The sequence below is a fragment of the Cervus elaphus genome, chromosome X (assembly GCF_910594005.1).
Source record: "Cervus elaphus chromosome X, mCerEla1.1, whole genome shotgun sequence".
Classification (NCBI taxonomy): Eukaryota; Metazoa; Chordata; class Mammalia; order Artiodactyla; family Cervidae; genus Cervus; species Cervus elaphus.
This window is the reverse complement of record NC_057848.1, coordinates 129,785,024-129,809,496: the sequence shown is the minus strand read 5'-3', so window position 1 is coordinate 129,809,496 and position 24,473 is coordinate 129,785,024. Positions and strand designations below refer to the sequence as shown.

General features: G+C 41.9%; 1 long non-coding RNA gene across 1 annotated transcript; it reads right to left on the bottom strand.

Moving 5' to 3' along the window:
- Positions 1–2,117: 2,117 nt before the first annotated feature.
- LOC122689063 lies at positions 2,118–24,431 on the bottom strand. Its single transcript, XR_006339718.1, has 4 exons — positions 24,419–24,431; positions 21,054–21,060; positions 12,168–12,174; positions 2,118–2,410 (listed from the first exon to the last, which is right to left on the bottom strand). It is a non-coding gene; the product is annotated as an uncharacterized LOC122689063 (long non-coding RNA).
- Positions 24,432–24,473: the final 42 nt, after the last annotated feature.

Here is a 24,473-nt window from a genome sequence, read left to right as displayed (position 1 = left end):
GGAGTTCACCATTCATTGTCCTGTCTTTTTTGCCTTTTCATACTGTTAATGGGGTTCTCAAGGCAAGAATAATGAAGTGGTTTGTCATTCCTTTCTCCAGTGGACCACTTTCGGAACTCTCCACCATGACCTGTCCGTCTTGGGTGGCCCTACATGGCATGGCTCATAGTTTCATTGAATTAGACAAGGCTGTGGTCCATGTGATCAGATTGGTTAGTTTTCTGAGACTGTGGTTTTCAGTCTATCTGTCCTCTGATGGGGAAGGATAAGAGGCTTATGGAAGCTACCTGATGGGAGAGACTGACTATGGAGGAAACTGGGTCTTGTTCTGATGGGCGGGGATATGCTCTGTAAATGTTTAATACAATTTTCTGTTGATACGTGAGGCTGTGTTCCCTCCCTATTATTTCACCTGAGGCCAAACTATGCTTGAGGTAATGAAGATAGTGGCTTCAGTTCAGTTCAGTTCAGTTGCTCAGTCATGTCTGACTCTTTGCGACCGCATGAATCACAGCACGCCAGGCCTCCTTGTCCATCACAAATTCCAGGAGTTTACTCAAACTCATGTCCTTTGAGTCAGTGATGCCATTCAGCCATCTCATCCTCTGTCGTCCCCTTCTCCTCCTGTGCCCAGTCCCTCCCAGCATCAGGGTCTTCTAATGAGTCAACTCTTCTCATGAGGTGGCCAAAGTACTGGAGTTTCAGCTTCAGCATCAGTCCTTCCAATGAACACCCAGGACATATATCCCTTAGGATGGACTGGTTGGATCTCCTTGCAGTCCAAGGGACTATCAAGAGTCTTCACCAACACCAGAGTTCAAAAGCATCAATTTTCCGGTGCTCAGCTTTCTTCACAGTCCAACTCTCACATCCATACATGACCACTGGAAAAACCATAGCCTTGACCAGATGGACCTCTGTTGGCAAAGTAATGCCTCTGCTTTTTAATATGCTATCTAGGTTGGTCATAGCTTTCCTTCCAAGGAGTAAGTGTCTTTTAATTTCATGGCTGCAATCACCATCTGCAGTGATTTTGGAGCCCCCAGAAAACAAAGTCTGACACTGCTTCCACTGTTTCCCCATGTATTTGCCCTGAGGTGATGGGACCATATGCCATGATCTTAGTTTTTGAATGTTGAGCTTTAAGCCAACTTTTTCACTCTCCTCTTTCACTTTCATCAAGAGGCTTTTTCAGATCTGGTTTCCTCGGTGTGTATGCCCAGGAGTGGGATTGCTGGGTCATATGGCAGTTCTATTTCCAGTTTTTTAAGGAATCTCCACACTGTTCTCCATAGTGGCTATACTAGTTTGCATTCCCACCAACAATGTGAGAGGGTTCCCTTTTTTCCACACCCTCTCCAGCATTTTAGTTCCTCTTCACTTTCTGCCATAAGGGTGATGTCATCTGCATATCTAAGGTGATTGATATTTCTCCCAGCAATCTTGATTCCAGCTTGTGCTTCTTCCAGCCCAGCGTTTCTCATGATGTACTCTGCATATAAGTTAAATATGCAGGGTGACAACATACAGCTTTGACGTGCTCCTTTTCCTATTTGGAACCAGTCTGTTGGTCCATGTCCAGTTCTAACTGTTGCTTCCTGACCTGCATATAGGTTTTTCAAGAGGTCGGTCAGGTGGTCTGGTGTTCCCATCTCTTTAAGAATTTTCCACAGTTTATTGTGATCCACACAGTCAAAGGCTTTGGCATAGTCAATAAAGCAGAAATAGATGCTCTTCTGGAACTCTCTTGCTTTTTCAATGATCCAGCAGATGTTGGCAATTTGATCTCTGGTTCCTCTGCCTTTTCTAAAACCAGCTTGAACATCTGGAAGTTCACAGTTCACGTAAGTCCCATGCATGGGCTGCTGCACTCTGTATCCCCAACCCTGCGGCAGGCCACTGCTGACCCACGCCTCTGCCAGAGACTCCTGGATACTCACGGGCAAGTCTGGGTCTGTTTCTTGTGGGGTCACTGCTCCTTTCTCATGGACACTCAAGGCAAGTCTGAGTCTGTTTCTTGTGGGGTCACTGCTCCTTTCTCCTGGGTCCTGGTGCCCAGAAGGTTCTGTTTGTGCCCTTCAAGAGCCTGTTCCCCCAGTCCTGTGTAAATTCTGGTGGCTCTATGGTGGGGTTAATGGCGACCTCCTCCAATAGGGCTTATGCCATACCCAGGTCTACTGCACCCAGAGCCCCTGCCCCTGCAGCAGTCCACTGCTGACCTGTACCTCCTCTGGAGACAGTCCAACACAGTTCTATCTCAGTCTCTGTGGGGTCTCTGGGTCCTGGTGCACACAAGGTATGTTTGAGCCCTTTGAGCATCTCTGGAAGTTATGGGGTTTGATTCTCAATGCGATTTTGCCCCTCCTACCATCTTGCTAGGGCTTCTCCTTTGCCCTTGGATGTGGGGTATCTCCTCAAAATCTCTCCAGCTCCACACATCTGCCACTCCAGTGCCATGCAGCTGCTGCTCCAGCACCTACCGTCTTCTGGGGCTTCTCTGCCATTGAACGTGGGGTATCTCCTCACAGTCACTCCAGCACTGAGCAGTATACTCAGTATCTTGTAATAACCTATAAAGGAAAAGAATCTGAAACAGACTAGATGTGTATATATATATATATATATATATATATATATATATATATATATATGAATCACTTGGCCATATGCCTGAAACTAACACAACATTGTAAATCAACTATATCTCAATAATTTTTTAAAAACATATAGGGTCTTCAAATAATCATAGACTATTTGCTCACATGTCACATACTTGATTGTTATGAGTCGTGGATACCAAGTTTTGCTTCACTCTTAGAATAGTACAAAGATTCTGGAATCAGGCCGGGACTCATCTGCTACTGCTTGTGTGACTTGGGACAGGCTGCTCGGCTTTTTTCACTTTTAGTTTCCTCATCTGCACCTACTCCGTAGGGTTGTGAGGATTAAATGGAGCTAAGCACACAGAACCGGGCACACTGGCTAAGACGCAACCCAGTGTACCTTGAAATGGAATGGTCAGTATAAATCTAGAGGTCTATGAGAGAAAAGAGGAGTCTTAGATACCCTTGAAAGGTCACTCACAAGCTTTGCTGTGACCTCAGTTGTGGGGAGATGGGAGAAAGGTGGGACCAGAAAGCACCAGTGGAAGAAGCAGAGAGGGAGTTGGGCAGAGCAGCAGGGAAACAACTCGCCATTAGACTGTAAGCATCAGAACAGTGGAAACCAGGAATGCTTTATGTCTGTGTCCCCTGAATAGGCTGAGTACTTGAGCACACTAGGTGATCAGTGTCTGTGAAACCGACTAGAAATCATTGAACTGAAAGGATCTGGAAGCTTCCCAGAACTGGAGTCAATGCAAAGGGAAAACAGAACAATTCTGTTGCCAGAGCATCAGCCTGATGCTGGGAACACTGAGTCACAATCACAGGTGTTGTTGGGGTCATTTGTGAGGTGAGTCACCAGTAATATCTTAATAATAATAAAGTATGGAGCTTTCTGAATGATGTGTTGTTTCACAGATTAGAACAGATTCAAGGTTATCACTATAGCAATTATGTAGTCCAATATGCTTTGTTGAGTGCATTCGCTTGTGGGGGCACCGCACACATGTACATGCTGATGGCAGAATAGGTCAAGGTAAACAAGAAAAAACAAAAACAAATGAGAGCTACTGACTCAGACTGGAGGCGAGGTTGGCCCGATTTGATTTATTGTGAACCAGAGAAAATCAATCCCTTTCTTCCCTTTCTCCCCTCAGGATCCAGGGTAGGTGATGCTGCCTTTACAGGAAATATCAAAGAAGTGACATTTGAAAGTTTCATTTTAAAAACATAAAAACTGAAACCATGTCATTCAAGTGGCTTAGCATGTTAGACATTATAAACGCTTTCATATAAATCATTACTTAGAGGATCAACTTGGCTGAAGTGGTTGAAGGCTGACTATGACAGTAAACAGTGTAAACATTGCAAGTGTCACTCAGTCATGTCCGACTCTTTGAGACCCCATGGACTGTAGCCCATCAGGCTCCTCTGTCCATGTGATTCTCCAGGGAACAATACTAGAGTTGGTTGCCATGCCCTCCTCCAGGGGATCTTCCCAACCCAGGGATCAAACCCAGGTCTCCTGCATTGCAGGCAGACTCTTTACCATCTGAACCACCAGGGACATTGTCTAAATGGGATCTGAGAGATGAGGTCTTTATTCATGGAATACGTACCAACTTTGTGTTAGGGATTTCATGATCCACATCTTTTCAATAACTCATCCCACATCCAGACACATTTCCAAAAATGGAAGGGAGGGAGGGAAGGACGAAGGAGAGAAGAAAGGGGAATGTTTTTCTTTTGTTTGTCTTGACAAGCAAGCAATATGGGGGACAGTGGTATATCTTTTGGGTTCCAGTTTGGCCTCCAGTCTCACAAAGCAGCTAAAAGGAGAGTGGCTTAGTTAGAGGCTTATCATGGAGACCTGAAATTCACAGTCAAGATCGCATCTCTATCATAAGGCTATCTCCCTGTTCTCCCCATTGAGACTCCTATGGCCCACGCTGGCCCAACACCAGCCCCAGCAGAGGCTGGTTCCAAATCCCCTGCCACCATCAGGGGATTGCCACTATCACACCTAGACATGTTCTCTGACTTCAAAGAATGACATTTATAATTGGCTGCTCTGCTTTGCTATGTAATTATGCAAACTATACATTTATGGGTAAAAGGAAATGTACCTCCATATACAATCACTGATTTAGGGAGATATAGCTGAAATCTTGATTCCTAGTTTAGTGAATATAATTTATTCTGATACCTTTATCCCATAACAGAAGGGTAAACATCTTGAGGTCATTGATCATCTCTCATTGCTTTTTTTTTTTTACAGTGCTGTGGCCAATGCTAGGCATGTAATAATAACTGGTATTAACTCAATATGTCAGCATATATGGAAAACTCAGCAGTGGCCACAGGACTAGAAAAGGTCAGTTTTCATTCTAATCTCAAAGAAGGGCAATGACAAAGAATGTTGAAACTACCATACAATTGCCCTCATTTCACATGCTAGCAAGGTAATGCTCAAAATCCTTGAAGCTAGGCTTCAACAGTACGTGAACTAAGGACTAATACTTTGGCCACCTGATGCGAATAACTAACTCATTGGAAAAGACCCTGATGCTCGGAAAGATTGAAGGAAGGAGGAGAAGGGGAGGACAGAGGATGAGATAGTTGGATGGCATCACTGACTCAATGGACATGAGTTTGAGCAAGTTCTGGGAGTTGGTGATGGACAGGGAAGCCTGGTGTGCTGCATGCAGTCCATGGGGTCACAAAGAGTCGGCCATGACTGAGTGACTGAACTGAACTGAACTGAACAAAGAACTTCTAGATATACAAGCATGATTTAGAAAAGGCAGAGGAACCAGAGATCAAATTGCCAACATTCGCTGGATCATAGAAAAAGCAAGAGTTTCAGTGGAATTCCTGGAAAACATCTACTTCTGCTTGACTATACCAAATCCTTTGACTGTGTTGATCACAACAAACTGTGGAAAATTCTTAAAGAGATGGGAATACCAGACCACCTTGCCTGTCTCCTGAGAAACCTGTATACAGGTCAAGAAGCAACAGTTAGAACCAGATATGGGACAGCTGACTGGCTCAGAATTGGGAAAAGAGTACATCAAGACTGTATATTGTCACCTTGCTTATTTAACTTATAATGCAGAGCATATCATGGGAAATGCCAGGCTGGATGAATCACAAGCTGAAATCAAGATTGCCAGGAGAAATATCAACAACCTCAGATATGCAGATGATACCACTCTAATGGCAGATAAAGAAGAGGAACTAAAGAGCTTCTTGATGAGGGTGAAAGAGGAGAGTGAAAAAGCTGGCTTTAAAACTCAACATAAAAAAACTAAGATCATGGCATCTGGTCACTTCACTTCATTGCAAATAGAAGGGAAAAAGTGGAAGCAGTGACAGATTTTATTTTCTTGGGCTCCAAAATCACTGTGGATGGTAACTGCAGCCATGAAATTAAAAGATGCTAGCTCCTTAGAAGGAAAGCTATGATAAACCTAGAATGCATATTTAAAAAGCAGAGACATCACTCTGCTGACAAAGGTCCATCTAGTCAAAGCTATGGTTTTTCCAGTAGTCATGTACAGATGTGAGTTGGACCATAAGGAAGCCTGAGTACCAAAGAACTGACGTTTTTGAACTGTGGCTCTGGAGAAGGTTCTTGAGAGTCCCTTGGACAGCAAGGTCATCAAACTAGTCAATCTGAAAGGAAATCAACCTTAAATATTCACTGGAAGGACTGATACTTAAGCTGAAGCTCCAATGCTTTGGCCACCTGATGTGAACAGTTGACTCATTGGAAAAGACCCTGATTCTGGGACAGACTGAAGGCAAAAGGAGAAGGGGGCAGCAGAGGATGAGATGGTTAGATGGCATCACCGACTCAGGAGAATTTGAGCAAACTCCAGGAGATAGCGGAAGACAAGGAGCCTGGCATGCTGCAGTCCATGGGATCGCAAAGAGTCAGACATGACTTAGCAACTGAACAGCAAACAACCACAAAAACTAACTCAAAAGAGTTAGCTATAGGAATATTGGCCTTGTTTGACTTTATTTACTTCTTATTGCTAAGTTTTTGTTGCAATTATTGTTATTGTTCTTTTAAGGTTATTTCTGTGTCTAAACACTATCCTTTAATGAGGATACCCAGAAATGAAATGTTAGAAAGGCTACTCAGTAAAAAATAAATAAATAAGCAAGTAAAATCCAGGGAGGCTGTATTTAACACTGCTGTACTGTACACTTACAAATGGTTAAGATGGTAAACTGTGTTATGTGTTTTTTTACCTCAATAAAAAATAATCCCAGGCAGGTTGAACCCATAAGTCTCACTTCTTGCACGTGCTAAAGGGTGGCACAGGGCACTGTTCACAAGGGGCAATTACACAGCCATAACCCTCTTATCCAGTAATATATTTACAATGAATCCTTTGTAGCAGTAGATCAAAGAACAGCTTTTATTGACCCATATCCATATTTACTGTACAGCAAATGAGAACAAACACACACCCAGAGACCAGCTTCAGTTTCCTCTTACCACACCAGCTCTCTAAAGAGAAATAAATTTTCTGTCCTAAAACAGCTTTGCAAAGAGGAACTTCTGAAAAGCAAGCATCTGTCACTGAGGTTAACAGGACTCAACTTGAAAAATGACCCTTTGGCTCATGAGAAAACATAACTCTCTCCAAAACTGCTAGGAGTGAGGAGGGGTGGGAATGGGGAGACAAACAGTGGGAGTATGGAGAACATGATGAATGAAGCAAACAGAAAGACACATATATGTGTGTATGTGTAGCCCTGTGCACAAAACGTCCATTATTTGTATGCTTTCATTTCCAAAGGTCCAGATAATGTTAGGTAAAAGTGTAACTTATGACTCAGTCAGGGCAATTCTTTTGCTGTGATAAATCAACCTCGGCTAAGTCAACTAGGGTGGGGGTGACAAAAAAAAAAAAAAAAAGATGATAAGCAGCAAACACATTTGTTCAGTGGGAAGACAGAATAAGGTAGCTCTCACTTTGAAGAACTGAGTTCAGAGGTTTCAAAGGGCACACAGGAAACGCTCCAACAGCAAAAACTGTGCCCTGAGCGTCATTCCAGCAAACTCTCAACCCTCCTCACAGCTTTATCTGATCGCCTGATTCTCTATCTCCAGATCCAAGACACCCGCAAAGAAAAAGGACTTTGTGATAAAATCAAGAGCTCAGGGCTTGCTTCGATCACCTTTCTGGTCACTGCAGACCAGGCCATGTTGAGATGAGATTGTCAGATGGTCAGAATCTGGTAGATTCTCTTGAGTTATTGGAATCTTGATGTTTTGTTGGTTTCTGGTTCTGAAAGTACTTACATATACAGTGACTGTTTTCGTCACAGATATAACAAGTTGACTACCAGAAAGGAAAAGGACATAGAGCTCTGAACCAGGCCTGTAAAACATTACAAATTCATCTCTGGCTCTCAAAAATATCTACAAGGTAGTATTTTGGTGACAATGAATATATACTGAGCCTTGGGTACCCCTTGGGCCAAAGGAGGAGAAAATCAGTCATTTAGGGAAAATCAGGCATTTAGCAAAATATATTTTGCTTGTTTTTTTGGAGGTGCTTTTTTTAAGACACCAATTGAAGAGCTATAAATTAAATTTGGAAGATCAAATTGTGAATGCTACTATTTCCCCAACACCAAATAATATCCACAGAACAGAGAGGTGGAATTGAATGGAAAGTCTTCATGGAAGAAAAGCAATATTCTTTTCTTTCTGCTACTCTGTGCTTCCCCCTGGAGGAGAAAATGGCAACCCACTTCAGTATTCTGTCTGGGAAAATCCCATGGACAGAGGAGCCTGACAGGCTACAGTCCATGGGGTCACAGTCAGACACGACTGAGCACACACACACCCAGGTACTCTGTGGTTCACCCTCATTGTGTGGGTTTTGGGGCCCATGGTTAGAAGAGAGTGTATACTTTGAGAATAACAGCAAAATGGTTAGCATCAAAGACATTTTGTGGGAAAAGAGAATATATTAAATGTATATCAGCTTTGAGAATCAACTACTACAAGTTAACATGGAAAGGTTTCACAGAAAATTGTTTCTGTCAGGGGAGATGATGCCCAAGCTTTCAAACATCCTGGCTGTATAAGTCTTGAGGGGAAATCAATGTAGACACCACAGATAATTCACAGGAAGTAGTTTGTAAGCATAATTGGATATTTTCATGAATGTTTTCTTAAGAAAAACCATAGAAAATTAAGTTAGTCATAGAATAGCTGGATACTCTGATAAACATATACCCTTCAGAAATGTTCCCAATATAAGATCTTGCTGCTCTCCATATATCTCTTTAGCCTTTGAAAAATACCTCTTCTTTACAACTTATTTGTTAGGCATTGCAAAACTCAAAATACACACTTTTGGTAAGAGGCCACTGACCATAAAGAGAGAAAAAAGTTTTTTTATAACAATATGGTGGTTTATCATGTGCTACACAGAACCAGGGGGCTTCCCATGTGGCTCAGATGGTAAAGCATCTGCCTTCAGTGCAGGAGACACAAAAAGCTGGGTTTGATCCCTGGGTGGAGAAGATCCCCTGGAGGAGGAAACGGTAACTCACTCTAGTATTCTTGCCTTGAGAATCCCAGGCTACAGTTCCATGGGGGTTGCAAAGAGTCAGACACAACTGAGCAACTAACACGTTTACTTTCACACAGAACCAGAGTGAATCTCCTTTTTTTGATTTACAGAATTAAATTGCAAACATAAAATTCAAACAATTCAAACAACAGCCCCCCTGATGATTCCTCTCTTTGCTATTCTCTGCTTGGTTTCACTGGGAGACTAGCCTAGTGCCTCCCTCTGGTACCTCAGGAGTCCTTAGGTCTCTGTTATTAGTTCTGAAGGCATGGAATGGAGAAGCCATTTTCTTTCATTGACCATGACTTTATAGTCAGTGGTCTATAGTCACTCTCTCTAAGCAGGCTCATGTGGGAGAAAGGAAACATGAATTTTCCAGAATAATGGGAAAGTCTGAATCCAGGGAATTTTCCTGGACTGCTGGGACTCAATAAGGCAACACTCAAAGGTACAAAGCAGCAGTCCACAGGGAAACAAACTTTAAACACATGGCCACATGGATCTTACTTGCTTGTCTTCCAGAATACGTAACATGTTAGAGGAGCCTCTATGGAGATCTCTAATTGATACTCAGCCAGCACAATGTTAAACCACATGTTTAATAGAAATAGGGGGAAAGAAATCCAATAACTCATTTCCTAAGCAATCAAACAAAGTCAAGCAAAAGAATACTAATGGTGGTATAGCTGAGGAAAAACTTCCTCTACCCTCTTATGTTCAGTTCTTGGGGACTGTGAATTAAATAACAAATGTCAGATTAACAGAAGAACGGGCATGTTTCTTTATTGATGACAATATTTTTATGTGCACAGGGGCTTCACAGAAAAGTGAAACCCAAAGGCAATTAGAACTTTTAACAAAGGGCAATAAATTGTGGAGATGTAATTAAACAAAGGAAAAGGGATCTGGGCTTCTAGCGGTAGTAAATTGTGGGAAGGTGAGTAGGAAATGTATGGTAGATAAGGATTGTTCAGCAGAATTTGTTATGCAGATTCAAATTATTCTCTGATAAGAGTCTTGTCCTCTTCCTGGTATGGGAGAGGAGGATATCTTTACAAACAGAAGTTTATATCCCTTTTACCATATGAAATGAAATTTATGCCCCGCTTTTAGGCAGAAAGGGAGAGTTATTCCTGTATCTGCTGCTTCTCAATTGCCTTGAGCTCAAAATAATCTTTATGTCAAAATGGCATATTTTAGAGTAGCATGTTCTAGGGTAGCATCCCCTTCATTGTTGATTATATCTATGCCAGCAAGGCAATCAATTTCATCTTTCCTTTGCAGATAGTAGAGAACAACAGGACATAGGAACCAATGAGAAATTCCCAGGGCTTTGCAGCACAGGAGTGGGTCCATATCACATTGCTCCTTTCTCCATCTTCTTTTCTCCCTCAGTCTCTTTTCAGAATGTAAGATACTAGACTTTGACTCTTTCTTCATCCCATTTCAACATGTAGCTTTGGGGCAATAGGGGCAGCTGTGGTCTACGGGTAATTCTTGATCAAGGACCCTCTTTTTCATGCCCTTCCTGGAATGCTTCCTCCTTGGCTCCCATCCCTGCTTTGGGCTCCCCCAGGCCTCTTGAGTCTTCTACTCAAAGGAGGGAAGTTGGCCTCATCTACCACAGCCTCTGGATTCTCTAGGCTATGCTAGAATTCACTTCCTTATTTCAGTGATACAAGTATTTTAAAGCCCTGAAAAACATTTTGATACCTTCTCACTGAAGGGGATCAGAATATGATACCCAAATTATGCCACTTTGGCATGTGCTAAGTGGTTTCAGTTGTGTCTGACTCTTTGCAACCCCATGAACTATAGTCTGCCAGGCTCCTCTGTCCATGGGATTCTCCAGGCAAGAATACTGGAGTGGGTTGCCATTTCCTTCTCCAGAGGATCTTCCCGACCCAGGGATCGAACCCACGTCTCCTTCATCTCCTGTATTGGCAGGTGGATTATTTACCACTAGCGCTACCTGGGAAGGCACAAGGATTATTTTGAACTTAAGGCAATTGAGAAGGCAATTCCCATACCAGGAAGAGGATAATAACACATCACTGAGACAGAGAAGGTAAGAGCATGAGTCTGCATAAACAAACCTATTAAGTAGCTTTTGTCTGTCATTAATTTCCCCCACACATTTCCTAGTCACCTTCCCACAATTTATTGCCCCTGAAAGCCCACCCCCTTTCCTTTATCTAGTCACCTCTCCACAATTTATTACCCTTTGTTAAAATGGTATATAAGCACTCAAATCCAAAAACGTTTTGGGATTTCAATTCTTTTCTGTGAAGCTACCATGAATGTAAAAACATTAACAGTTTAATTCACAGGTCCTAGCTATAGAACAGAAGAGGATAGGGTAAAATCTTTCTCCCCTAAATTACTATCTGTCTTATTTCTGTCCAGTTGATAAATATGTTTTGACTGACAGACTGCCAGGAGAGTCTACATGTACCAGAGCCTGTGACAGGTAAGAGCTTTCAGCTCAGAGGCAGCTGTGCCATGCTCATATAATAGAGCTTGACAGAAAGTCTTAATGACTAGTCGCAAACGGAAAGTGCAAAGGGGCACAGCTTCTCTTTAGAGAGCTCTAAGATACCATCAATCTCTGTCCCAGCCCAGGGTAAAAAGTGCCTCAAGCACTGAGTGGGGAATGCAGGGGCAAAATGGGTAATGAGTCAGAAAGGAATGTCTGCTAACCCACACTCACATACCTGCATGCCAATGTGAAGAGAGCCCTGCATAAATTCCTTTACACATATTAGGGTCTCACACACACTTCTGAGGGCAATTTTTTCATGTGAGAATCTGCCCTGTGTTTTACTGAACAGTAGGTAGGTCTTTTGGTATTTGCAAAAATAGTAGGTATTTTTTGGTAAAAAAGTAGGTAAAAGCAAAACAGTAGGTGTTTGCTTTTGGATGGAGCTCCGCAGAAGTATGCTGTCACTGTGACAACTTTTTTTCTCTCATACTTTCTTGGTATCATCGGCCTTGGCTTTCTTCATTAGATAATAGAGTGAAATTCATGCAGTGGCCTCAGAATCACTGCCCCAGAGGAAAATGGGCAGAGAGGGTAGTCAATCAAGGCCTGGCCTAGTGGCTTTGGTGTTTTTAATTGCTGATCTTTAAATACATGAGCCTAGAACAATGTTTCTCAAATTTGAAAACAGATGCTTTTTAGAGTCAATTTCTCATGCAACAATATAAAAATAAGACATTAAATCCAGGAATGAGAAATAATTCTCCAATATGGCTTTGGTTTGAATCTCCACCTCTTCATTTAGAGGCAGGTTTAGGGAAAAGAGCTCCATCTAAAGAACCCACATTTCCATCTATTACTTTAGATATCAGGTCAGAGTTAGTACTTTCAGAAAGCTTGACAGACCTCTTTGATGCAACGAGGGGTAGGGGAGTGGGGCAGGGAGGAAAACATACTTTCTAAGCAGTAAAATCCAAGATATCCCATGATTCAATGGGTCACTTTGGAGACTCTCAGCAAAATAAGCTCAGAATGGCCACCAGTATTAAGGCATCTGTTGGTCAAAAAAGCTGCAGAGCAAGTGGGTTCTCCGTCCCAAGTTCCCATTTTCTTCGTGGTTTCTCTTTAGTGTAAGAAGTGCGACAGAGAGCAAGATGACATGGGCAAGGCAGCATCTTCATCATCGTTCTTACCTTGCCAAGGAACAAACCAACAAGGATTCTATTCATCTTTATGTAACAAAGAAATAAAGGAAGGTAGAAAATTGTGGAAGATGGAAATCAACTTTGGCCAAAGGTTCTCAAGCTCACCTCACTCTTTGGTTCAAAAAAGGTATGTATACGACTTTTTTGTTTTTTTCTTTTTTTGTGGCGGGGGTGGGGGGGCGGGCATAAAAGCAGGACAGGGGTTAAGAAGTAAGCAGATAGAGGGGATACTTCTTTTAAGGTAATATGTAGAAAGCAAAATTTCATGCCTTTTAGAGAAAATTCATACTTCAGTGGAAAACTTTACTTTCTACAGCTCTTGCTTCCTGTGCATGCTAAGTCGCTTCAGTCATGTCTGACTCTTTGAGACCCTATGGACTCTGGCCAGCCAGGCTCCTCTGTCCATGAGATTCTCCAGGCAAGAATACAGGAGTGGGTTGCCATCCTCCAGGGGATCTTCCTGGCCCAGGGATCTAACCCATGTCTCTTACAGCTCCTGCACTGGCAGGTGGGTTCTTTACCACTAGCGCCACCTGGGAAGCCCCCTAGCTTCCTACAGGAGCTATTTTATAACTCTGTAAGTTGTAGGGAAGGGATCAGTCAGTTTAGTCGCTCAGTCATGTCCGACTCTTTACAACTCCATGGACTGTAGCACACCAGGCTTCCCTGTCCATCACCAACTCCCGGAGCTTGCTCAAACTCATGTCCATTGAGTCAGTGATGTCATCCAACCATCTCATCCTCTGTTATCTCCTTCTCCTCCCGCCTTCAATCTTTCCCAACATCAGAGTCTTTTCCAATGAGTCAGTTCTTCCCACTGGGTGGCCAAAGTATTGGAGTTTCAGCTTCAGCATCAGTCCTTCCAATGAATATTCAGGACTGATTTCCTTTACGATGGACTGGTTGGATCTCCTTGCAGTCCAAGGGACTCTCAAGAACTCAAGAGTCTTCTCCAACACCACAGTTCAAAAGTATCAATTCTTCGATGCTCAGCTTTCTTTATAGTCCAACTCTCACATCCATACGTGACTACTGGAAAACCATAGCTGTAATTTCTGTCCTGTCTGGTTCAACTGGCTTCCTTGGGTGAGGGGGGGGGGGGAGGGTTACATCCATTTGTAATGAATTTGTAATTCATTTCAACATTCTTTGCTCCCTATAAATCTGGGCTGCTTTTTAAAATCAGTTATAACACATGCCTGGTTCCCTCAGTTATTACAAGTAAAATCTTTAACACATTTATTTTTATGTCTATATGAGGGTGTCATGATTTTACCTTTCTTGTTACAAATTTTCTTGTAACACCCTTGTAAGACTTCTTCCTTGGGGAGCAGCAGAAGGAAACATGCTGGAGGCCTTCAGGCTGCAGGAAGCTAGTACTAGGTCATCTGATCTACAGATAAGGGGAGCAAACTAGCTCTTCTCAGGGGACAGACCCTTTCTCCTCTCAAATCTTTCAGGTTAATACCACCATCCAGTATTCTTGCCTGGGAAATCCCATGGACAGGGGAGCCTGGTGGGCTACAGTCCATGGGGTCGCAAAGAGTTGGACACAACTGAGTACACATGCACTCACAAGACCACCATCCACCACATGCATTTGGTCACCTTTTGGGAGAAGGCATCCTTCCCATTTTCGAAGGCATTACTTCCGGCTTGTCTCTCCACTTGCAGGTTTCCCACACTCTCCATTTGCAGGTCTCTGCGTGGGAGAGCTGCAGTTTCACCCAGTGGGCAGGGTTGGGTTTCTGTTAGCTGGCCTGCAACCCCCTGTGCTCTGCCAACACACAATGATCAGTAGCATTCCTGAAATTCCTGACATAGCAGAGAAGCCAGGCTTGGTCCTGCGAACGCCCTTGAACTGTGGTTCTGAACCTAATGGGGTATTTATCTTTTATTCACAGCCAGAGGTTAGGACCTATTTATGTAAATCCTCCACCAAGGGTCAATTCATCTTGACCCCCTGGTTTTCATTTCTCTAATTGTCACAGGTATTTTTTAGACCCCTTGGAAACTCTTCATTCAGTGAAAAGCTGCAGGGTCAGTAAGAATTCGGTTACAAAGGGAAGGGGTGGAGGGCTGGAAGAGTTGAGGAGGCTTCCTCTGAAGTGTTCTAAGAAGATTTCAGAGGCCACCCAGTTGACAAAGTAAAAACAGCAATGACCTTATGCACCCTGTTTTATTCACAGAAAGTATGCTTTCTTGAAATGGTATCTTCACCTAAGAAGTTGCTTAAAGCACACATTGTCCAATTTCAGTTTCCTAGAGCACGTATTGTCCCGTCTCAGTGGTGGTAAGGGGTTAGGAAGCGAGCTATTAGAATGGAGGGCCTCTGGGCGGGCACTGGCTCTGCAGACAATTGTTCCCAATTAATGGACCCCAGCACCCTACCAGCTTTGCATTTTAAAAGGGGGCCCCAGAATAGTGAGAAAATACTTGATTCTTAAGAACTGACCCAGGTTACAGGGATTTCAGGCCACATGGGAAGCCTGCAGGGGAGATATTTAGAGGTCAGCAGGTCTTTGGGGGGCCCTCAAAGCATTCTTGATTGAGAGCCTTGTGCTCCAACTTCTAACTCCCAGGAATGAAGATTTGAGGGAAGGAATCATGTGGAAACCAGCCCAACTGTTTTAACATCCCTGGAGAATTTCTCTTTTCACTAACTGGATCTTCATCTTCTATACCTTAAGCCTGTTGAGGTGTTTTTTGTTTTTTTTTTTCCATTTTCAATCAAGAGGTGGTGGAGAGAATCTAATCTTAAAAAACACTTTTTTCATTATTTTCTGTCAACATTTTATTATGCAAAAAGTCAAACGTACAGGAAAGTTGAACAAATAGTACTGTGACCATCCCATATACTCACACTATTTAAATTCAACAGATACCTTTTGGTATATCTGCTTTATCTATATACACAGTATATATACATATTTGTTTTATGTTTGTATACACTTTTTTTGCTAATCTATTTAAAAGTAAATTGGAGACCTAAATGTAAGTCTAGATACTATTACATTCTTAGAGAAGAACCTAGGCAGAGCACTCTTTGACATAAATCATAGCAATATTTTTTGGGATTCACCTCCTAGAATAATGAAAATAAAACCAAAAATAAACAAATGGGACCTAACTAAACTTAAAGACTTTTGCACAGCAAAGGAAGCCATCAACAAAATGAAAAGACAGCTCACAGAATGGGAGAAAATATTTGGGAGAAATATTTGGGAGAAAATGATGTGACTGATAACGGATTAATCTCCAATATATGCAAACAATTCATGCAACTCATTATTAAAAAATAGACAACCCAATTAAAAAATGGGTGGGAGACCTAAAAAGACATTTCTCCAAAGAAGATATACAGATGACCAAAAAGCACAGGGAAAGATGCTCACCATTGCTAATTATTAGAGAAATGCAAATCACAACTACAGTATCAACTCACACCAGTGAGAATGACTATCATCAGAAAGTATACAAACAATAAATGCTGGAGAGGATGTGGAGAAAAGGGAACCTTCCTATGCTGTTGGTGGGAATGTAAATTGGTGCAGCCACTATGGAGAACGGTATGGAGATTCCTTAAAAAACTGATAATAGAGCTACCATATGACCCCTGCAATCCCATTCCTGGGCATAAATCTGGAGAAAAACATGATCCAATAAGATACATGCACCCTAATGTTCATTGCAGCACTGTTTACAATAGCCAAGACAGGGAAGCAACCTAAATGCCCACCAAGAAAGGAACGGATAAAGAAGATGTGGTATATAGATACAATGGAATATTACTCAGCCATTAAAAAGAATGAAATAATGCCATTTGAGCCACACAGATGAACCTAGAGATTATCATACTAAGTAAGTCAGAGAAAGGCTACCATATGATATCACTTATATATAGAATCTATTGAAAAAAATGATACAAATGAACTTATTTGCAAAACAGAAACAGACTTACAGACTTCAAAAACAAACTTAGGTTACCAAAGGGGAAAGGTGGAAAGAGAAATAAATTAGGAGTTGGAATTAACATATACACACTACTATACATAAAACAGATAATCAACAAGGATCTACTGTACAGCACAGGAAACTCTACTCAGTATTCTGTAATAATCTATATAGGAAAATAATCTGAAAAAGGATGGATGTATGTATATGTATAACCAAATCACTTCTCTGTACACTGAAACTAACACAATATTGTAAATCAACTACAGTTCAATATAATATAAAAATTAAATTAAAACAATTCCTAAAAGATTGCATTATAAAAATTAAAAATAAAAGTAAATTGGAGGGAGCTTCCCTGGTGAGTCAGTGGTAAAGAATCCACCTGCCAACGGAGGAGACACAGGTTCAATCCCTGATCTGGAAAGCTCCCACATGCCTCAGAGCAACTAAGCTCATATGCCACAACAATTGAGCCTGAGCTCTAGAGCCTGGGAGCCACAACTACTGAACCCATAAGCCTCAGCTTCTGAAGCCTGCATGCCTAGAGCCTGTGCTCCACAATAAGAGAAGCCACCACAATGAGAAGCTCACACCCAACTAGAGAGGAGCCCCCCACTTGCCACAACCAGAGAAGGCCTGTGCAGCAACAACAACCCAGCACAGCCAAAAATAAATCAATAAATAAAATTATTTTTTAAAAAGTGTATTGGAGATATCATGACACTTTACTCCAAACACCAGCCTGTATATTTTAATATAAGTTTATTCTCATATATAACTATCATATCATGAACACCTCTAAGGAAATTACCAGTAATTCCATAATATCACATAACTCTTAGATTAGAAAGAAAGAAAGAAAGAAAGTGAAGTCACTCAGTTGTGTCCAACTCTTTGCAACCTCATGGACTGTAGCCTGTTAGGCTCCTCCATCTATGGAATTCTCCAGGCAAGAATACTAGAGTGGATTGCCATTTCCTTCTCCAGGGGATCTTCCCGACCCAGGGATCAAACCCAGGTCTCCCACATTGCAGGCAGACTCTTTACTGTCTGAGCCACCAGGGAATCCCTTAGAAACTTTTAGAATATCCAGTCCATATTCAAATCACCCCGATTTCCACCCTAATGTCATAACAATTTCTTTTTTTTTTTTTTTTGATTTGTAAGTACATTTAAGTTTGAATTTCTTTTTTAAACCAGAATGGTTTCTTTAGTCTTTTTGGAATAGTCCCTCTACTTCTTTTTTTAGATGACATTATCTTTTTGAAGAGACTTTATAGGAAGTCTCATTTCTGGACTTGTCTGATTATTTCCTTGTGGAGGTATTTAACTTGTTCTTCTCTCTCCCAGATTTCCTGTTTTTATGGGTTGAATTGTGTCTGTTCCCTGAAATCATATGTTGAAGCTAAAGGAGTGCAGAATATGTCACTTTAAAATCTGCCTCTTTGAATATGGATTATTTTGTCTGATTATTTTTAAGAAACAGAAGTCATAGCAAAAGCTCTGAAAACTGAGTAGAAGTTACTCTTTGTAAGGAACATTTACATTTATAAGGGAGGTCTCCATTTGTAAGGGTGTCTCCCTTACAGGGAGGGAGGATGAGTAAGGAAGAAAGGATGAATAAATCTCTACAAACTCTTATCAATGGAGATGAAAGTGAAAAGTGTTAGTCTCTCAGTTGTGTCTGACTCTTATGGCCCCATGGCTCCTCTGTCCATGGAATTCTCCAGGCAAGAATACTGGAGTGGGTAGCCATTCCCTTCTCCAGGGTATCTTCCTGACCCAGGGATCAAATCCAGGTCTGCTGCATTGTAGGCAGATTCTTCGCCATCTGAGCCACCAGGGAAGCCTGGTGAAACTCTTATCAATGGAGATGGCATAGACTTAAATCTTTTTAACAACCATACCATTTTTTTAAATCTTCATTCTCCTTGTGCTTTTCCTGGTAGCCTGCCATAACTGGGTCCCCAATTCTCCCATCTGTCTTTTGCCTTTAGCTGGAAATGGTATTTAAGGTGGTGACTTGAGCCATTTGAGGGGATTACTCAGTTTTCCTGAGTGTCTCCCATATATATAGGCAGTATGCATGTGTGTACATGCTATGTTGCTTAGTCATGTCTGACTCTTTGAGACCCTATGGACTGTAGCCCACCAGCTCCTCTATCCATGGGATTGTCCAGGCAAGGATACTGGAGTGGGTTGCCATGTGCTCCTCCAGGGGATCTTCCTGACCTAGGGATCAAACCCACATCTCTTATGTGTCCTGCATCAGCAGGGGGGTTCTTTACCACTAGCGCCACTTGGGAAGCCCATATAAGCAGTATACGTGTTCTTAAACTTCTGCTTGTTTTTTCTCCTGTTAATCTGTCTTTTTGTTATGCAGAGGTCTCAACCAAGAATCTAGAAAGGTAGAGGGAAAATTATTTTTCCTCCTTTACAAAGCCCAACCCACAGTACTTTAGAATATGACATTATTTAGAAATAGGGTCATTGTGGTCATAATTAGTTAAGATGAGGCCATACTGGAGTAGCATGGGTCCCTAATCCAAAATGACTGGTATCCTTATAAAAGGAGAAATGCAGAGATAGACATGCACACAGGGAAAGCACCAAGTGAACATGAAGGTATGGATCAAGGTGATGCTTCTACATGTCAAGGAAGATGACAGACTGCCAACAAACCATCTGAAGCTAGGACAGAGGCATGAAACACATCCTCACAGCCCTCAGAAGGAACCAACCTTACCCACACCTTAGTTTCATACTTCAGCCTCCAGAACTGTGAGATAATAAATTTCTGTTCTTTGAGGCACTCAGTTTGTTGTACTTTGTGACGGCAACCTGGCAAACTAATATACCTATAACTGGATGTTAGCTCTAGAGACTTGATCAGATTCGGTTGAAAATTTTGGCAAGAATACTACCTAGGTGACACTGTGCCCCTCATCTGTTGTTCAGTTGCTCAGTCATGTCCAATTCTTTGAGACCCCATGGACTACAGCATGCCAGGCTTCCCTTTCCTTCACTATCTCCCAGAATTTGCTCAAAGTCATGTCCATTGAGCTGGTGATGTCATTCAACTATCTCATCCTCTGTCAACCCCTTCTCCTTTTGCCCTCAGTCTATCTCAGCATCAGGGTCTTTTCCAATGAGTTGGCTCTTCACATCAAGAAGCCAAAGTATTGGAGCTTCAGCATCAGTCCTTCCAATGAATATCTGGGATTGATTTCCTTTAGGATTGACTGGTTTGAACTCCTTATAGTCCAAGGGTCTCTTGATTCTTCTCCAGCACCACAGTTCAAAAGCATCAATTCTTTGGTTCTCAGCCTTCATTATGGTCCAACTCTCACATCCATACATGACTAGTGGAGAAACCACAGCTATGTCTATACAGATCTTTGTCAGCAAAGTGATGTCTCTGCCCTAAATACTGCATCACATCATGTTATAGTGTGTAACCTCAGTCTACTCAGATTGTAGAAAAAGCAAGAGAATTCCAGAAAAACACCTACTTCTGCCTCATTGACTACACTAAAGCCTTTGATTGTGTGGATCACAACAAATTGTGGGAAATTCTTAGAGATGGGAATGCCAGACCATGTGACCTGCCTCCTGAGAAACCTGTATGCAGGTCAAGAAGCAACAGTTAGAACCAGACATGGAACAATGGACTGGTTCAAAATTGGGAAAGAAGTGCATCAAGGCTATATATTGTCACCCTGCTTATATGCAGAGAACATCATGTGAATTGCCAGGCTGGATGAAGCCCAAGCTGGAATCAAGATTGCTGGGAGAAACATCAATAAGCTCAGATATGCAGGTGACACTCCCTAATGGCAGAAAGCGAAGAGGAACTAAAGAGCGTGATGAACGTGAAAGAAGAGAGTGAAAAAGCTGTTAAAACTCAACATTCAAAAAACTAAGATCATGGTATCTGGTCCCATCACTTCATGGCAAATAGATGGGGGAAAAAATAGAAACAGTGACAGACTGTATTTTCCTGGGCTCCAAAATCACTGTGGATGGTGACTGCAGTTATGGAATTAAAAGACGCTTGCTCCTTGGAAAAAAAGCTGTGACAAGCCTGAACAACATATTAAAAAAGCAGAGACAGTGCTTCCTTTTATTAGGGAATGGTAGAGAAGGAAATGGCAACCCACTCCAGTATTCTGGCCTGGAGAATTCCATGTACAGAGAAGACTGGTGGGCTACAGTCCTTGGGGTTGCAAAGAATCAGACATGACAGAGCGGCTAACATTTTCACTTTCATTTAGAAGCCAAGATCTGGTTTCAATATAAGCTTATTGCTATTGAGATGATGTCGCTTCTACCTAGACCAGAGCAGTGAACAGGGCTATGAAGTAGAAGGGTCAGCTTCATGGGCAAGCTACCAGTACAGTCACAGAAGCACTCATGCCTAGGAGGACTGTGTGCTTGGAATTTAATTCTGTCATCACTGTCTTGAAATTAGTTGCAATTTTATCTTTATAATATTTGTATTTGGTCAGTTCAGTTCAGTTCAGTTGCTCAGTCGTGTCCGACTCTTTGCGACCCCATGAATCGCAGCACGCCAGGCCTCCCTGTCCATCACAAACTCCCGGAATTTATTCAAACTCATGCCCATTGAGTTGGTGATGCCATCCAGCCATCTCATCCTCTGTCATCCCCTTCTCCTCCTGCCCCCAATCCCTCCCAGCATCAGGGTCTTTTCCAATGAGTCAACTCTTTGCATGAGGTGGCCAAAGTATTGGAGTTTCAGCCTCGGCATCAGTCCTTCCAATGAACACCCAGGACTGATCTCCTTTAGGATGGACTGGTTGGATCTCCTTGCAGTTCAAGGGACTCTCAAGAGTCTTCTCCAACACCACAGTTCAAAAGCATCAATTTTTCTGCACTCAGCTTTCTTCACAGTCCAACTCTCACATCCATGCATGACCACTGGAAAAACCATAGCCTTGACCAGACGGACCTTTGTTGGCAAAGTAACGTCTCTGCTTTTTAATATGCTATCTATGTTGGTCATAGCTTTCCTTCCAAGGAGTAAGCGTCTTTTAATTTCATGGCTGCAATCACCATCTGCAGTGATTTTGGAGCCCCCCGAAATAAAGTCAGCCACTGTTTCCACTGTCTCCCCATCTATTTGCCATGAAGTGATGGGACCAGATGCCATGATCTTAGTTTTCTGAATGTTGAGCATTAAGCCAACTTTTTCATTCTCCTCTTTCACTTTCATCAAGAGGCTTTTTAGTTCCTCTTCACTTTCTGCCATAAGGATTGTGTCATCTGAGGTTATTGATATTTCTCCCAGCAATCTTGATTCCAGCTTGTGCTTCCTCCAGCCCAGTGTTTCTCATGATGTACTCTGCATATAAGTTAAATAAGCAGGGTGACAATATACAGCCTTGACGTACTCCTTTTCCTATTTGGAACCAGTCTGTTGTTCCATGTCCAGTTTTAACTGTTGCTTCCTGACCTGCATACAGGTTTCTCAAGAGGCAGGTCAGGTGGTCTGGTATTCCCATCTCTTTCAGAATTTTCCACAGTTTATTTGGTCAGTGGAGTCCAAATGATAATGGAGCCTGCACCAGGGGCTTGGAGACTTACTTCATGCTTGGCTCCCCAGGACAGGGGTCTCACTCCTGCCTCCTGGTGCCCTGCGCCCTACCCAGCCTCCCAGTCTTCAACCCTTCCCAGCAACCACCACTGCCCTCTGTCCTCAATGAGAACCTGGGTGTGAGTACAGGGAAGGTCAGGGGTGAGTGCAGGGAAGGTTGGGGGTGAGTGCATTTGCCCCACAATATCTTTGGACAAGGCACAGTGGACAACCCCAGGTTGGCAATGCCTCATCACATTCAGCAGGTGACCAGGCAAGGACAGGCTCTCCCCTACCACCAATCCAGTCCCTAGTGTACTCCAGCACTAAGGTTCCACTATGCTTGGAAGGCTCCCATTAGCTGTTGGCTTGGGGTTGCAGGCCCATGGGAAGGAGAAATGTCTGGATTGACTTCTTTGCCCCTGGCCCAGTCAGTGGAGTCCAGTGTGATGTTTTTACATCCCATTTGTCAAACCCCATTGTCACAAGACAGGGCCCCTGGTGGCCTAGAAGCATCTGCATTTGTCTCCTATGCATCTCTTAAGCATCCTGTGCAAAGGGATGCTTTATTTTTTTCCTTCCCACTTCCTGAATCTGGTTTGTGTGAGCCTCTTCTGGCCAGCTCAAGACAGTCTCCAAGACAAATAAGAAAATACCAATTGTGATATTTTAGCTATTCCACTTGCAGATCAAATGCTTTTACATTTGTTTTAAAACTGACATCACACAATACAGAGACAAAAGTTAAAATTCATTTTAAAACAATTTAAAATTTTAATTTTCCTTACCTAGAACAAGATTAAATAGCAAAGAAAAAACACCATGACTAGTTGAGTGAGTAATAGAGTGTGAGAGAAAGGAAAAGGCTTTATGTTTTATCTTTGACAGCACTTCATTCCTGCTTCTTGAACAGGTAGCCTCACATTTCCATTTTGTACTGGGCCACACAAATTATGTACCTGGTCCTGAAATATATATATGTATATATATACACACACACACAATTTATGTGTAAGATAATATGTGTATTATATATATAATATATATTAATCATGATATCTTATTGATATGTATGTTATATTGATACATTAATCATGAGGTCATACTAATATTTTCCATTCAAATTTAACATTATAAGGTTTTTCCAAAAGTTATTTTATAACATGTGTTTATTTTCTATGATACTGAAGATTTTGGTTCTGAATGTAATAACATAGTTACTTACTTGTTTTATCTATAATACAAACATATGTTTCAAAACTTCAATATCAATGTTATCACTAACAATAAAACTACAATGTAACATGTAAGATTCTTGTCACTTCTTTTTGACTTCAGTATAGTCTAACTTTGATGTTCATAAGTTATTTGAAATAATTCTTGTCTCTGTGTGATTCTGTTACCTTTGATATATGGTCAGGTTTATTTTTTTCTTTCCAATTTGAGACTTTGCTTTGCTTTCTTTTTTATATTGCTGTTTTTTTGAATGTTAAACATTTAAATATTTCAAAAGTCAAACTATCTAAGAAGACATAGAGAAATTTCTCTCCAGTTCCTATTTTCTTCTCCTCAGCCCCGCTCCAAGCTCTCTACAGGGAACTATTACTATTGGGTGCTGATTCCCTGGTGATTCAGTTGGTAAAGAATCTGCTTGCAATGCAGGAGACCCAGGTTCGATCCCTGGGTCAGGAAGTTCCTCTGGAGAAGGAAATGGCAACCCACTCCAGTATTCTCTCCTGGAGGATTCCATGGACAGAGGAGCCTGGTGGGCCTAGTCCATGGGGTCACAAAGAGTCAGACATGACTGAGTGACTAACACTTTTCACAACACAGTCTTCCAGTATTTGGGGCAGGGGGAAAGCAAATATATATACATATTCTTATTTTCCTCCTTTCATATACAAAAGATAAAACACTATATACATGCTCTGTACATCTTTTTAGCAAAATAGCTTCCATATTAGAACATAGACATCCTCTCATTCTTTTTATACAACTGTATAATACTTCATTATGAGGTATTCATTA